Here is a 10,221-nt window from a genome sequence, read left to right on the forward strand (position 1 = left end):
TATTTAGCAGGTCTCAAATTTAAATTATGTATAGGAAGTGAAAATTTTGAGAAAAACAAATACCTAAGAGCTGACCAAATTAATCATGCATACAAACTTTCTAGCATATAATTGACTAATATTAAATACAACGATGTAAACTAGACCATTATATAACCTGTGATAAAATCTAAACGAACACTTAAAACTAAAATACTGCCAAAAATAAATAAATAAGTAAATAACAATTAAAATTAAAAGAGGAAAACAAATCACACCTGTAAATAATTATAAGTTATGTTAACAAAATACTAGAACGATAGAACAGATTATAAAAACTTAAAGAACTAGTTATATTGTTGTAAACAATATTTTAAAAATAAATAATACTCATAAACTAAACAAGCTGAGTAATACAACAATGACAATTACAACAGGAACAATAGATCCAACGAATGAAAAATTTAAATTAGGTTTACATAAATTACACACAGCAATGGCTATGGTTTAATACCTTTCTCTTCAGCAGTGGATAAACAGAAAATGTCGATATCAGTAGTTATTTTTAGACTCTACGGTAGTTAGATCATCTCCAAGGTGGTAAATACGGAGAACTGCACTTTTTCTTTTATACTCTACGGAATTGTACTGTGATAAACATACTGAGTATTTTGGAACTTCCACCCGAAGAGAAGGTGCGATCTAGTTGATGTGGCACAACGCAGATCAATGCAACACAGTAGTTCTGGGCAGTCAGTGGATGAGTTTAATGCCTTTTACAGACCTTGAAGTGGCTTTGTCCTATACTGAATATAGTGTACACAAGAGCAGTTATTAAATATCTTTATTCTCTATTTTACGCCTCAGCTGTTAGCTATGTAGTACACTGCATATCTTGTCTAAACACGTTTAGACCTCTTAGGGATTTGAACCTATAATCTTTCGGTTAGATTCGAGACTATTTCCATCAGTCCACGGTCCTAAGGAGAAGTACAATTGAATTATAATGAAAGATGCCGTTGCCCTGGTAGGAAAAAGAAGCGACACTATATATTGACGCTTACTAATGGTATAGTTCTTTGGTTGAGTGGTATGTATTTCATGATTACGAAATTGGCCATGTGTATTGATAACCGATAACCAATATTGACTCTGTTCTAAAATACTTAAATCTGTAAATACAAAAAATCTCTTAGTTGTTAAATAGTTTATAATTAACGCGATATTAACTTTTGCACTTGTACATTATAAGTACAAGTACATTACAGTGTACATTATAGTGCTATCTAATTAAGCACTAAAGAGTTTGCTTACCTTACACCAGATCCAAGGATTACTAGACATGGCTATACAATTGTTTATTCTTGGTTTGGTAAAAACTCGATATAACATTTCAATATTCCCCTTGAGGGTTCCCTTCTGGCTGACTTGTACCTTTCATTTGAACCTAAACTGGATACAGCTAAAACCTATGTGTCACTTACGTCTGGGTAACTCCATGGATGTACATGGAACTTGAGGGTAGCAAATTACTTCCCGCAAATGTCGAGATATTGAATTACAATGGTGAAACAATAGGTTTAGCCTATTGCGGAGAATGGCTGTTGAAAGGCTCCGGAGAAGGCTATTCTCCTGTGGAGATCATTTGTTGTATTTTATATTCTAAAAGTACCTTGATTCGTATCTATGCTAGGAATAGGAAATAAATATATTTATTCATTCAGGTATTTGTTCCCTTCACAGAATAATATCAAACATCTAAATATCTAAATATGCAATATCTAAACGATGCTGAAGTGCTGAACTATACAGTTGAACACATTAAAACCATGCATCCGGGGTACCGATCCTTAAAGGCGAAGGTTTCTTCTCTTTATTGGGACAAAATGTTTACTCCGGACTTTTGGCTCTCTGGCATTTATAAACCTGTAAGGCAGTTAAGTTAAGTTTAAGAACAAGATTAGTCAATTTTTTACTTAATTTGTGAGTTTGTATCTGAACAATGGACTTATGAAGACTTCTTGTCATGAATCCCAATGTTGTTTATTATTGTGACTTGATTTACACATTTTTAATGAAATGTCTTTTTGGTAAATAAATATTCTATTCTATTCTTTGGGCTGCGTGGTACAGTTAGAGTTGCATCTATGATTATGTTAGTGCACAAGTTGTATAGTTAATATAATTAATTAAAGGTTTCACCTTAATACTCAAGAGACAATGCGGAATGGAACCCTGGTTTGGGAACCGTATTTTCACACGCTAACAAAACATCTGACACTAGTTTGTTCACAGTAATATGTCAAAAGGTTCCAAGCTAAAGCCACAGAACTCAAATCACCACCAGAAAAAGGTTGCAGGAACAATATAACTACCAAGAACAAAACAATAACATGTGATACATAGTGATAACATTTTGTAGGGTTACCAATAGAAACATTGGTAAATCGAAATAATATGTCATCATTAAGAAAAAGGCGTTCGGTTTGCCCAGATTTCTCCAATTTTAATAAAACCCTAGTTTTTTATTAAAATTAATGTTTGATAATTTAACAGTAAAAAAGTTTAAGTTAATAATACATTAAAAGTTAAGAACTAAATTGCAGATGCATAATACGCCCGATTCAACCAAGCCCGAAAAAAAATGTTGAGCTTTTTCATTTAAGTTGAGTTTGTGCTTGAACCCGAATCGCTTAGTTCTTGGGTGGTTGTTGGTTAGTTAGACAGTACTATGATTGAAACTATTTTTAATCCCTTGTATGTTACTATGATTACAAATTTTGATATCACGGAAATATTCTAGTAAAATATTGCGAGTCTAAAGTATGTCGTGATGAATTGTAAGCCGTTTTTCAATGAAACATTTTTCTTGTAAAAACGTAGTGACACATTGAACCTTATGTTTGTGATCAACGATGATAGTGTAACAATAACATTGGACTTTGTAAGGAAGAATTTACGTTAAGGCTTCTTATTATCAAAAACACGATATAATTGCATTAATTCAGTACGATGTCTATGTAAAACTTATTGTATATGTTTTTATGCAATGAAAGGACAATGTCATCCGACAAAGATAAGTGTGTCAAAGAAGGTTATGTGTGGTTACCACCCCAAGGCGTTCTCAGTCAACTAAAGGTAGACCTTTAATTTATGTAGTGTATAGAGTAGATCATACATAGTTATGTATTAGAAGAGAATTATGACTAAGCTCTCAGTTTTGTAACTTAAAATAGGCAACAAATGACATTATTTTGCCAAGGTTGTCTATTATTCAACTAATCTTGTAATGATAATACCAAACTTAATAACACTCAGTGCTGTGGGCCCAGTGGTTGGCTGGCCTACAGTGTGTAGCACCATAAATCTGTTTTTTTTCTGATGTTCCTAATAATTGGTAATACAAAAAGAAAACATCATTTGAAGCTTCATTCTTGCTATTTGATGTCACAAGATTTTCAGAAAAAGAACCTGTATTGTGGCATAGTATATGATAAGCAGATCTGCTTTTTATATAATTTAGTATAATCATCAGTACTTCAGATATCGAACAATATAACTTTCAAAGGCTGCAGTCTAATAAGCGGCCACCAACACAATCGGAAGATGATTATCAAATGATATGAAATCATCGATATTCATAACCATCCAAAGGGCTGAAAGCAAAATGTCGGACCAAATAACATAATAGATATTTTAAAGAACAATATGTTTTGGATAGTTTTAATCCTAAAAAATGAATGTATAATTATTAATATAATTTACAAACTAAAAAATAATATATAGCCTAATTACAACAAAGCAATAACATTTACTTAGCCTACGTTTATTTTCAAGAATAAACGTGACTGCTTGTTAAACAAAGAAGACATGTACATCACTGTTCTTGGCGCCATTAGTCAATAACAAAACACATGATTTTAATTTTGAATTTATTTTCAAACGCGTTTTTACTTTAAATAAATTTTGAACAATGATGTGGAATTAAATTAAGTTTTTAGAGTTAAAAAATGTTAATATCGAGAAGCTATATTTTTATATGTAAAAGAAAATTGTTTCCTAAATTGTATAAAATAACTAAACAAACTGTATTTAAAGTTCTCTTGAGTCATGTAGTACTGACTATTACTTCACAGTTTAGACATGTTTGATACCCATCTAACAAATGCTTGAATAAATATTAATAATAATCATTTCTTGTCGATACATATATTCTGCAAGATGATTGGCAATATACTCTTTTCTGAGACCAGTTTTTAAAGATTTTGTTTGTTTATAAAAACATTTTGAGCCAATATTTGCATATTCAGCGCCATTGTTCTTGTCGTTGTCACTAACCTTCTCCTAGATAAACGATAATAACAGCTGGTACTGACGTCACTAGCAACAGCTGTTAACTAGTCTGAATAAAAAAGCTGGCAGTGATTAATCATGAATATCTATAGGTCAGATGTCACATTCGATAGCATTGATATTTAAAATCGATAATCAACCGATTGTGTTGGTGGCTGCTTATACTGTAGCCCTGTCAATCAATATCAACATACCTATAACACCAAATAAAATGCATATGTATGTTTAAAACTTTAAAAAATTAATATAATATACAGTACATGTTTGACATAATCTCAAATAATTAACAAATAACCACATGGTACTACCAGTATATAATATATAGTATATATTATAATATATATATATATATATAAGTAGATATGAATATGCCGGTTCTAGACCACTTTTGGGACAGACAGAAAATCAATGTAAAATACTGTCCATTGAACCATAAACAAATCTAATAAAATCTAACAGGAAAGCACGAATGTTAAATAACCGAATCTTTAGCTGTTTTACTGTTCAATGTTTGCTTCTACATTTATAAGCTGTTTTAATGAAAAAATCAAAAAATCTTAATAAAAAATCTTTATTCTACAAAGTTAATTGTTATAATTTCTTTATCTTTTATAGTCTTCTTTCCAGTAACAATCAAGTGTAATTTTTTCATTTTTGTTTAATTCTTTAATCTTTTTCTCATCCAAAACAGTCAAAAATCTGTTCGGCAAGTGTACTTTACAATCTTCCAACTCGGCAATTATTGTAAACCCGAATTTATCTTTCATTTTCTCCAAATTCAAGATTCTATGTTTCTTCCTTTCTTCCAATTCATTCAACTTCTTATACTCTTTAAACTTGCATTCACCAATATCATTTAACTCTTTCAAGAACTCCATTTAAATAGAAAAAATTTAAAGACGGAAAAAATGAAATTTGCTAACAATCACTCGAGAAGTCGGGGAGAATGTGAGTAAAACCGCATTCTTTTCAAGAGGTTCTTCGTTTAATTTCTCCAAATGTACTATAAAATCATCGAGGATTTCTGGTTCAAAATCATAAACAAATTCAACATCCAGATAATGAAAAAATACAGGTAATATCTTTTTCATAATAAACGTGTGTATCGATACCTACAAACCTAATGTATTCTTTGAAAAGGAAAATAATTTTGTCAATGGTTCCAAGAGATAAGTAAAAATTTTTATTCTGTTTTCTAAATTCTGTAACAAATTTTGTTTGCTTCTTGTCTCCATATTGCAATTTTGTAAGCAGGTTATTCAAATGTGTTAATTTATTTCGAAATTTCTTAGGTTTTAGGTCTTTCTAACAAAATTAAATTACAACCTCTACAAACTAAATATCTTTTATCGATAATTTCTCCTCTATTAGAACACTTGTAACAGTTGGCATTATACTCTTCCATTTAAACAAAAAGATTTTTTTATAAATGGAGATTATGGAACTAAGTCTGCCGAGATATAAATTTTTCAGCGCAAATGTTTGTGTTTACATTTCTACAACAGAGATAAATAGAAATAATTTCATTCTATTGTACAACTATTTAGGATATTATGTGTACGATTACAAAGATTATTCCGGAAGAAAATCGAGATTTTTCATCAGCGAAAGAGTATATTTTTTGAAGTTTTAGAAGGAATGAAAGAGAATAATATGAACATCATCAATTATTGTAAAAGACAAAATGAATGATTGTGTCTTTGGTGTAGTGTTGTTAGTGTGCGTGTTTGCGCTATGGGGAATCACATCACATTCAACTTCTACGGTGTCTATTGTTTAGAGACTTGGCCCTGCACTGCTACTGTCCAACCAAGTTAATGGCTAGGAGCTGTAATTCGGGTCTTAGACTCTGGAATTTTTTTGTTCCCAAGTCTCATTTTTTCTTTGGTAACTACTGTGTAGAAGTTGATGGAGAGATACAATTAGGGAATTTGTGTCGGGTGTTTTGTAAGTGTAATGTTGTATTAATGAATGATGTGAATGATGAATGTAATGAACGAATTAAGGAAGAGAAGGAATGTACGAATTAAGGAAGAGAAGGAATTAAGGAATGAAGTGGAAAGGTGAGGAAGCAAATGGCGCGCCAACCACAGTTGTCATTACTCGGCTTGTTCTATAGTCATTACACTATGGCCACTCGTGTAAAGACTTGTCCCCAACCACTGAACGACAACCATGTCTTCCTCAATAAAAAGCGCGCCTGAAGCTCTGGGATTTGAACCCAGAACCTCAGGCTTTGAAGGCAAGCGTCTTACCAACTGAGCTACGGAGAGTCTCGAAAGATATAAGCTATATCTCTGCTATATAAGTTGTTCAATTAGGAGTGCTAGTTTACAAGTTTATTAATAATTTTATATTTCAAAAACCACTCAACCGATTTTAATGAAATTTGGTACACATATAGTAAATACTTAACTCTTTCGACTTAACTTATCCATAAGGGTGAAATCATCCCCTATTTCTTAATATTCATAAAAAAATAAAAAAAAATTATCAGAAAAATCTGAAACTTCAAAAACAAGCGAGTTCAACTTAAAATTTCATGAAAATAACAAAATTTTCAAAAACTACCCCAATCATCCCTTATCTTAAAACTCTTATATCTCGAGAACTATTGGAGCTTTTTTGCTGAAATTTGGTATATAGGATCAGTAAATATTAAAGTATTTTTTTAAATCATAACTTCCGGTCCAACCCTTAAGATGACCTTGGAATAGTTTTTTGTTAATATCACCCCCATTTTTTAAGATATTCTTTTGAAATTAAAAATGAATACTTATATCAATGTCTTTAACAATTCTGTAAAGTTTTAAAATTATCCCGATGAATAATAGTGAAAATAACGTGATTTTTACTGAATTTCTCTAATATCGTTCTTAATCACATCATAGGCTAAAAATTTCTCAGAGACAACAACAACATAACAAATCGCGTTTGTAACAGCTTTTTGAAAATCCATATTGATAATTATATCGTTCTTTAAACCAGAAATATTTGTCAAACTCTTTGTTGTATCAATGACATAAATAGGTCTATTCGCTAAAAATTCTTTAGGATTGTAATACATTTCCTTATTATTACAGTAAACTTTCTTAAAATCTTGATACATCTGATACATGATTCTGAAAAGACCTCCTGAAATGTTTAAGTTTTGTAATTCATCTGGATAATAAGAACCGTTCAATTTTACTCTGATATTTTTTTACATCCAAACTATCAAACTTTGAAGGATTTTTTTCTTGATTATTCTGTCTACCTGTTTGAAAACCAATGATAACGAACTTGGGATTGAAGATATTTCTATAAATATTTGTAATATCGAACGAATAAGTTGTTCCGGAAATACCTTTTTGTTCAATACATTGCCAATCTAGAAAATTAAACATAATGTTTTGACTTTTTGTAATTTCATCAATCAACCTTATTTTACTCGTGATTTTTATAATCAATCATTGGAACTCTAATAAAAAAATCTGTAATTGTTATTTTTCCATCAACAGGCATAACATTTCCAGTTGCAGTCTTCAGAATCACATCATCGTCTTCTGCTCTTATAAAACTTAGATAAAATCCTCCTTTATAGATCGGAATAGTAACATTTTCAAAAAATCCTAATCCAAAATGAGATAAATTTCCAGCTGCTTCAAAAACACCAAATTTAAAATCTGATTCAAAGCCATTAGAAGTTTGAGAAATAACATCACTTTTTGAATACGAAATAGTTCCTTTAATTGTGCTTAATTGGCCACAGTTTTCGACTTCTTCTATCAATTTATTGTGTTTTCTTACTTCAATCTTAGAAAATAAAAACGGTATAAAATTATCGATTAATCTAACATTATCAGTTCCAAGATATGCTTGACCATCTTGTTTTGTTAAAGTTCCAGAAATATAAAACTGGAAGTTAGACGAGCAAAAGTTATCTCCAAAATCAATATTAAACTCAGTTCTTTTATTCGGTTCATTCAAATGTTGTTTACTAATTGGATAGAAATTTTTAAACTCCGCCCTTTCAATATCACTAGCATATTTTCTGTAGTCCGCCATTTAATAAGAGAAAATTTAGAAATTTTAAACATCATGTATAAGAAAGATATCATTTTTTCATCGATCTAATGTACGTTTTTATAAGAAAAGATATAAATTTTAGTAAAATAATTAAAAAGATTAGAGTCATTTTTAATGATCTACTTCGTCATATTCAGGATTCTCTTCCTTAAATTTTGCGATCTCGGTCACATATTTCAATAAAATTTGCACAGGATAGTAACCGCTATCTATAATATTGTTCCAATCAACTGTATCTTTATTTTCATCCAAAAACTTTATACTCAAGTGTTGATAGAGACAAAGAACAGACATATGATCTTTTAATTGATAATGTATATTTTCTTGAATGAACTCTGGGGACAGAGTTTTGATATTTTGCAATGTTATACCAATTCAATTTGTTTACGTATAATCTCATCATATCTTCGGATAATTCATATTTTTGAGAAATGTCATCCCAATGTTCTTTTTTCAAATCTCTTTCGTGTTGCATGATAAAAAGATCGAAAGCACTGTAATGTCCCGCCATCTCTATTTATTAGGAAAAAATTTCAAAATCAAGTTTTTATAAATTGGCTCTTTTTAGTGTTACATTCAGCACATTTTCCAGATATTCTCTTAACTCCATTGATGTTTGCATAGTATTTTATATCATTTGTTGCAGTTTTTTCTTTACATCTCACACAATATATGAGCGCCATTTATATAAGGAAAATTAGTCATCATAGCCGCCTAATCCATTAAATCTGTTATCAATGTTTTCAAAAGATTTATTAACATCTTCTTTAAATTTATTAAAGTTTTCTTCTAGTTTATTTACTTTATCGAGATATAAAGAGTATTGATCATCTATTCTTTTAAGTAATTCATTATTATGTGTTACTTTCTCATTGAAACGTGTACCAAAATTTTCAAAAAAGTTTACTTTCTCATTGAAATGTGTATCAAAATCTTCCAGAATTTTGTTAATTGTTACACCAACTAATTCATTAACATTATTTTTATATGTATTAAAGTTTTCTTCTAGTTTATTTACTTTATCAAGTAATTCACCAACTTCGTCTACTGATCTTCTATTTCTGGCTTCTAACTTGTCATAGACTTCTGTTGTAAAATCTTTAACATGCTGTTTATGATTCTCATAATTTTGTTTTAGTTCATTAAACATTTTAATAGGATCTTCTAATTGAATCATTACAACAACATCAAATGGATTAATTCCTTTACTAACACCGCTAATTCTTTTTCCTTTAAAATCTAAGGCATTTTTAACATTCGGATCATGTAAATCAACAATATCGATGTTTTCTGATAATTTTAGAGGTTTTAAAATTTGTTCTTTAACAACAACATCATGTTTGTCAATACCAGGTCGAACACCGACAATTCTTTTTTTATTAGCCAAACTAACATAATTCTTTTCAACTTTGATCGCTTCAGTAATTTTATCAGCTTTTTCGATATGAGACATTAAATTGGTAAATAATTTTTTTACACCATCATCAACTTCTTTTTCCAATGTTTTTTATTTTATCAGCAACTTCATTTGAACTCATGAAATTTGCAAGTTTGTTATCATATTCTGCTTTAAAATCTTCAATCTCGACAGCAAACATATCTGAATCTGGAAGGTTTTGTAATACATTTTCTAACTTGTTATCAAACTCATTTCTCAAACTATCAAAATTCAAACTATTATCTACATTTTGAATAATTTGTGTTCCAAATACGTCAAAAATATTTTGTGAATCCATATTTATTAAGTAATAATTTGTTAACAACTTCTTTAAAATCTTTACCAGTACTCAGTTCATTCAAAACAAAAAACACATAAATGAC

Source organism: Homalodisca vitripennis, chromosome 1 (assembly GCF_021130785.1).
Source record: "Homalodisca vitripennis isolate AUS2020 chromosome 1, UT_GWSS_2.1, whole genome shotgun sequence".
Classification (NCBI taxonomy): domain Eukaryota; kingdom Metazoa; phylum Arthropoda; class Insecta; order Hemiptera; family Cicadellidae; genus Homalodisca; species Homalodisca vitripennis.